This window comes from Montipora capricornis, chromosome 7 (genome assembly GCF_036669925.1).
Source record: "Montipora capricornis isolate CH-2021 chromosome 7, ASM3666992v2, whole genome shotgun sequence".
Lineage (NCBI taxonomy): Eukaryota > Metazoa > Cnidaria > Anthozoa > Scleractinia > Acroporidae > Montipora > Montipora capricornis.
In genome coordinates, this window is record NC_090889.1 from 5026234 (window position 1) to 5033844 (window position 7611).

Below are 7611 nucleotides of genomic sequence, written 5' to 3' on the forward strand. Positions count from 1 at the left end.
TAAAGGTCGAGTTGATGTCCCACTCGAATTGGCAATACTTATTACACTAATAATTTAATATCCGCCACATCCGTGGTGTCCTCCGTAAAAAAGTAAATATACTCAGTAATGTCTTGCCGCACTATCACGAAAAATTAGTATAAATAAAAGAAATTTGACATACTCCTTGCCGAAATTAAACGTCCGAAGTGCTTGGTTTAATTTGCGTGTTGCAAGCGCGAATAAATGTATTACTGGTTCCACCCACTCTTGCATGCTTCCTGTTTCTAATTATGCCCGCCTCACGGTTGTGGTTCACAAGTACTTGTCACTGTTTAAACTAGGCCAATCAATATGTATGTAGTCAGATGGTGAAGAGAAAATTGGGAAATGGTTCCACTTGTCAAAACGCAAAGGACATTATTTCCTAATTTTCACGACTAAACCTTGATTATCTTTTGACATCACGTAACAAATTACGCTCACAATCGTGGGTTTTTCAAGTCCCAATTTTCTGAATTTCTCGATAAAAGGTCTTTTAGAATCCTCTTTCGTCTTAAAAAATTTTAAAGTTGAGTCAACTACCAAATTTTCCTGATGATTCGTCGTGAATCAACTGAAAACAGCGCCCTTGTAAAATCAACAGGGACAACCTTGATGTTGTATTCTGTGAGGTGGGTTTTTAAGTTTTTCCTTGATAAATATTCTATTCCTTCTATTCTTAAAGTAAACCAGATTTTTCCGTTTATATCTTAATTGGGAAACTATTCTTCTTTGGACACTTTAAGTGCTCTAGAGACGAACACTAGATGTATTCTAGGTTTTGGGAATAGACTTGTTGTTATCTTGATAGAGGAACTTCGTCCGATTATAAACACCAAGTCAGTACAATGGCCCAATGCTGCCTTTTCTTCACAGCTGAAGCGGCTGCGTTTGAAAGCTTGGTCCTAAACTTAAAGTTAAAGCGGAAGTAAACAAGCACTCATTTTTGTTCAGTCCTAGTTTTGTTTCCAAAGTAATTGATTTTCGTCCACGTCACTCACTCTCTTTCTTACTCTTTCCTTGTCTTTGTTTGAAATCGCAATTCGGAGCAGATATATACGAGATATCTTTAAAATAACAAAACATAGCATTGTAGTCCTTTTTTCAGGTGTTGTTTAATGACCTAAAATGCCCTCGGATTCTCAGTTTGGCTTGATAATCGAATTTATGACTTGCTAGGATCGATTTTGATGATGCATCAATTAATTAGAATCTGCTTCTGGCCCCAAATTATCACGGAAAGAAATTAACAGCTTCCTTCGGCCAAGTTCGGCTTTTGACTTAGAAACTCAGGCCCCGTCCGCACGTATCCGGATATTTTTGAATCTGCAACGTTTTCTTTCCGGATACGCTTTCCGTCCACACGTATCCGGTGAATTCGCTGGCGAATCCGGAACTGTTTGAATACGCTCTCCAGAGCGGATATTTTTGAATCCGATACTGACGAAGCCGGAATCGTGTGGACGCCAAATCCGGATATTTAGATCGAGCCCAGTTCCTTACCGTGACATCAATTCTCAAGATTGCCGAGGGCTTCATGGCGCATGCTCTGTTACCTCTGTTTCCTTGAGGAGTCCTGAGTACTAGAGTGAATCCGGATTCATTTCGAGTACGTGTCGGATACGTGTTGACGGGCAAATGCAATTGGAATACGCTGCGTGTGGATGGAAATATTTTTGAATCCGGAAAGAAAAAGTTGCGGATTCAAAAATATCGGGATACGTGAAGACGGGGCCTCAAGGTTGATCAGTTTCAGTTTCAGTTTATTTTTTCACTTTTGTCATTTCAAATTACAAAATAAATATATAGTAAACTACAAGAGATATTAAATAATCAATAAAAGAACAGCATAAGGCGAGGATGTCCATATAGAAAGCATTAGGGCTTATTCCGGCTACAGGCACCTCAAGAAAAATGCAACTATAAAATTATAATTTTAGGCGTGTCTTATTTGATTTGTAAGCAGACTTAGGTTAAAAAGCAAGAACACAAACAAACAAAGAAACAAAATGAGGGGAAGTCAGTTCAGGAGGAAGTTCTGAATTTAGACTTAAAGTGAGAAAAACTGTCAGCATTCTGAATTTCTGTATTGAAATGATTAAACAATTTATTGATTAAAAAGTTAAACACTAAAAGATTTTTAAAACACATTTATAAAAGTGAAAGCCGTGAACGACGTTTTGGCGCTACGTTACGAAATTATCAAGTTAAAAAGTGAAAAAGTGCAAGGTGTAAAATGAATATATAATATTTGAAAAAATACATTAAATATTTGCGGGTCCTATGGGTATAACACCCAAGGTAAGAAACACAAAAAGATAGTAATAATAAATGAAAAAATGTACGATAGTGTCACGTTAACAGTTTGGCGCGAATGGAGTTGGCTTGCGTGTTAAGAGAGGGCTTGATCCTTTATGTACAACATCTCGTACACTAAACAATCAAACGTGCCGTTACATTTCCTCAGAACTTTGAAAAGGTGGTCAGCCTTTGTTCTGTTGTTGCCGTGCTGTATGAAGAAAAAGGACGGTGTAGCAATGGGCTCACCGCTGGGGCCACTATTGGCCAACGTTTTCATGTGCCATATAGAAGACCAACTAGAGCAAAAGAGCATGTATGACTCCGTCTTTTTATCAAAGATATGTTGACGACACTTTTGTCACAATGCCCAACACAGAATCAGCGACAGATTTTTTCCTAGTACTCAACAATGTGCACCCTAGCTTGTCTTTCACTGTGGAACTTGAACTTGACGGCTCTATTCCGTTCCTCGGTACAGTTTTGACTGTGTGGTGGTACTGTAACGACAGAAGTCTAAAGAAAACCAACCGACACAGGACTGCTACTCCATATCCAAAGCCACGTCGACAACAGATACAAGAAAGGCCTGGTCAACACGATGGTTAACCGTGCTTACCGTCTATCTTCCATCACAGAATGATTTGCAAAAGAATGCAACCTGTTACGCACCATATTTTCAAAGCTGCGCTATCCGAAAACACTGGTTGATTCCAGCATAAATAAGTTCAGCCAGGAACCAGATAAAGAAATACACATGGTACCTTCAGCAGACCCGTCTGTTTACATAGTATTGCCCTTCAAAGATCTGCGATCAGCCGATCGCGTACGCAAAGATATCTATTCTCTGGGAGCCAAAACCCGTTTTTACAAGCAAAAAAAAACTGTTACAAACCCTGCGTGTCAAGGAAAGCAAGCACCCGATCGTTAACATTCAATGCGTTGTTTACTTTTTTCAATGTGATTTGTGCGATGCAAATTATGTCGGGTACACTGCCCAACACTTACATCAACGCATAAGTGAACACCGTCATTCAGCCATTGGGAAACACCTTAAAACACAGCATGGCAACAACAGAACAAAGACTGACCACCTTTTCAAAGTTCTGAGGAAATGTAACAGCAAGTTTGATTGTTTAGAGTACGTTAAACACAATTTATGTCTTTGAAAGCGTATTGCTCACTGTCGGATAATTGATGTACAAGAAAATAAGTAAAAGGCATTGGAGTTTCTAGTATTTTAATGATGAATTTGATAAGTCAGCAAAAACATTTCATTGAAGGCATCAGGAAGGATGCCTTTCTTAAAAGAACGCATAAACTTGCCAATTTGATCTCAATAAAACAAATTTCGTAATTTTTCGCCCTTATCAAAAACGCCCTTCATTTCTTCCTACAATATATATTAACGATCACCAAACAAATACATTAACCTACTTGGAATGTAAAGATCATGTGAAATATCTCGGTGTCCTAATCGATTATAAACTGTCATGGAAAAACCATATTGACTCTATAACACTGAAACTTAGCAAAACCATTGGATTACTGTCAAAGATAAGGCATTTTGTTCCCTTCCATACTCTTGTTAGTATATATAACTGCCTTATTGTTCCTTATTTACGATACGGCTTAATTGCTTGGGGACAAGCTGGCAAAACTCAACTAAATAAGCTTTTGATCCTCCAAAAACGTGCTCTCCGTTTCATGTGCTTCGCTGACAGGTGTGATCACGCCATTCCTTTGTTCCTTCATGCAAAGGTTTTACCTATTCACTTTTTGTATTATAAATTGCTAGCTGAAACAATGCATGATGTAAATAACGATGTTATCCCTTCACAATTGAAGGATTTGTTCATCCCTACTGCAAAAATTCATTCATATAATACGCGATCTTCAGTTTCCAACAACTTTTATATTAAAAAGTCAAAACTTGAAATTGAACGAAAATCGTTTTCAAGAATTGGTGCAAAACTGTGGAATGAGATACCAACTAAGTACCGAACACTACCAAAACCCATTTTTAAAAGGAAAATTCGTATGATCTTATTCAATATATTAGAATCTGAAGACTCCTACGAAGACTTAGAATCGATAATCTCAAAAGTTAGCAAATACTCTTAATAGCCATCATCTTTGCTTCGCTTATCTTATCTTATTCATTTTGTCTTATTTATCTACCTCTCATAATATACTGCGTTGCCAACCTCAATTACATAGCTAGGTGTTTCTTTAGACTTAATCTGTTTTCGTATTTACGTACCTATCTAATTATCTATCTATTTCTCGGTAGTCTTACTGTGTGTATTTTCTTCTTCTTTTACTGATTATCCTGGCCCGCCTCGATTAGCCCTGCTACCTGCGGAGCCAGGGGAATAAGGACTTATTGTCAAATAATAAAATATTGTTGTTGTTGTTGTTGTTGTTGATAAATATCACTGAGTTTCAGAATTTTCAGTTGCTTAACTATTGGTTCAGTATGAGCATCGAATGCGCTTCTTGATATGATTCTTAAACCTTTCTCTGAAGTAAAAAAAAAATGCGATTTAGATTAGGATAGTGTTATGTATTCACTACATGCACGCCATGTTGGATCACAAGTCAACCAACGTGGTTTATTATGATTGGTTAAAACTACAACAAATGATAACTGTCGGTGCGTGCGATACAATAGGGAGCTTAAGCAACGACAACGGCGACGGCAACGAGAACGTCATCTCAAAATATAAATTCGCGTTGTTGTATTCGCTTCGTTACTATTTCAACTTTTTTAATATGACGGGTGTGGCAGTTCCTCAAAAATGACGCTGGTAGGAACGGCGCTCAATTTAGGGCAGAAAATGAAAATTTATCCTCAAGTAATGACGTTGTCCATAAAACCTCAAATTTGGCTGTTTCACGTTGTAGTTTTGCTGACGACGGCAAAGAAATGGACAAAAGTGAAAAACACACGTGCAGGGCGTGCAAAGCTATTGTTTTTGCCTACTAAATATGCAAATTTGTGACGTTCTCGTTGCCGTCGCCGTTGTCGTTGCTTAAGCTCCCTAATAAGTCCAGCGGTATATAACATCCTCCCCCCCCACCCCTTTTTTTTTTTTTTTTATTTATTCCATTTTCACTGCATTGGAGAAAACAATTCATACTACATACTAAATACTACATGCTAAAAGAGAAAAAAAAACCTACTGCAGTGGGGAAGGACTAAAAGGGAACATACGATTCGAGCCAGTCCACCCTTTAACAACGACAAAGTCATAAAGATTTTTAAAGACAATAAAGCCTATTGTTCTCAATGTTATGAGTAGTCTCTTGTCTTGCTGTAAATCTAGTTTGACTGGCTTTCTGACTTGTCTGCCGCTGCGCGTTTCATATGGGGCTGAACCTCTGACTTCAGATCTCTTGCTTGTCCATGGCTTTCTGAAAGCTCCTCTTTATTTCTTGTGTGTTATAGGTCTCAGGTCTCGGTAGACTAGTTGCCATTGGTAAGGTGGTCCTCAGCCTGCGGCCCATGCAGAGCTGAGATGAAGACAAGCCAATTCCTGGGATGGGGGTGGCTCTGTAGTCTAGAAGGGCTTTGTTCTTGTTCTCGTTTTTCCTCCACAGGTACTTCACTGTTTTGACTGCAGCTTCTGCTTCCCCGTTTGCTTGGGGGTGCTTGGGGGTGCTTGGGCCTGACCAGGACACGTTCAAAGTTATAGCTTTTATCAAAGGAACTGGACACCGCAGTTTGTTATGAGCCCCGCTGGGATTCCGTGCCGCCCAAAATGCTCTTCTAAAGCTTGGATTGTTTCCTGTGACGTTAAGTCTTTCAATTTAGTGACTTCAATGTACTTGGAATGGTAGTCAACAAGGACTAGGAACTGCTCGCTCTAAAAGGTGAATATGTCTGATGCAGCCATTGCCCACGGGAGGTCAGAGATGGGACTTGGTATCAGTGGCTCTTTCTGTTGCGCCGGAGCATAGTCATGGCAGATTGTACAATCCTTGACTTTTTCTTCAATCTGAGCACTCATTCCAGGCCAGTTAAGCGCTTCTCTTGCTCTTTGCTTACACTTTACAATTCCAAGGTGTGTTCCATGTATGACTGCGATCATTGCCGGCTTCATGGTTTGGGGTATTACGATCCTCACGCCGCGGTAAATGACACCATCTAGAACTGCTAGCTCATCACTTGTGTCCCAATACTGCTGAATACTGTGCGGGACTTGTTGTTTTGTTTCTGGCCACCCCACTTGGATCAAGGTGTAGAGCGCGTGAAGTTCATTGGCTGTGTTTTGCAGGAGTTCGGCATAATTTGCTTCAGAAATTGAAATTCTTTCTACCATGTTCACTTGCAGCTCATCTTCTTCTGCTGGCAATTCGCCAACGCTTGCTCTGCTCAGAGTGTCCGCTAGGATCTGTTTTATTCCAGGAAGGTACTCAACTTTGAGGTCAAACCCACTCACTTTGAGGATCATCGCTTGCAAGCGCAACGGTGCCACTGACATAGGTTTGTTAGTATCGTTTCAAGTGGCTGATGGTCAGTTTGTACCAGTGTGGCTTTCCCCAGGATGTATTCTCTAAACTTGTGAGAAATGAACACAATCGCCTACATTTCTTTCTCTATGGGCGCCCAGAAGCGTAAGCTACTGGTCTTCCTTCGTGCAACAGGACTGCGCCGACTGCATTCTTGCTAGCGTCACATTGTATGGTTGTTTCTTTCTTAACATCGTAGTATGCCAGTACCGGCGCTGTGCAACATAGATCTTTGAGCCGTTGGAATGCTTCAGCTTGGGGCGCGTCCCAGTGGAAGAGAAAGTCTCTCTTTGTGAGCTCCGTTAGTGGAGTTTCAACCTCTGCTAGCATAGGTAGGAATTTGGCCAGGTACTGTATGGAACCCAGGAACCGCTGTTCAGGGTCTGGTTTTAGCCCTTCCGCGGATGTGACCCACGCACAGCACCTGTTGTTTTGGAACTCTAACTTTGTCAAAGCTAAGGTTCAGGTTGTAACTCTTGGCACGGTAGAGTACTTTCTCTAGGACTGAATCATGGTGTCACGCCCCTCAACGAGTATGTCATCCATTATCGCCTATGCATGGTCTATTCCTTCTAGCATTTCATCCATGGCTCTTTGATACATTTCAGGGGCCGATTTAATACCAAAAGGGAGTTTTAACCATCTGTACCTTCCAATCGCAGATCGGAGCCTCATTTGAAGATACCCGCTCTTGGCATCAAGGACTGTAAAGACTGTAGCATCAGGTATCTTGGCCACAATTTCTTCTACTGTAGGTATTGGGTAGTGTTCGCGTTT

General features: G+C 40.3%; 1 protein-coding gene across 1 annotated transcript in view; it reads left to right on the forward strand.

Moving 5' to 3' along the window:
• The first annotated feature begins 563 nt into the window (after positions 1-563).
• LOC138058025 (adenosine receptor A2b-like) overlaps positions 564-7611 on the forward strand; it is a 20728-nt gene continuing 13680 nt past the window's right edge. The window contains exon 1 of the mRNA XM_068903929.1: positions 564-653. The gene's annotated coding sequence lies outside the window, so the exon portion shown is untranslated. The remainder of the gene's footprint in view (positions 654-7611) is intronic.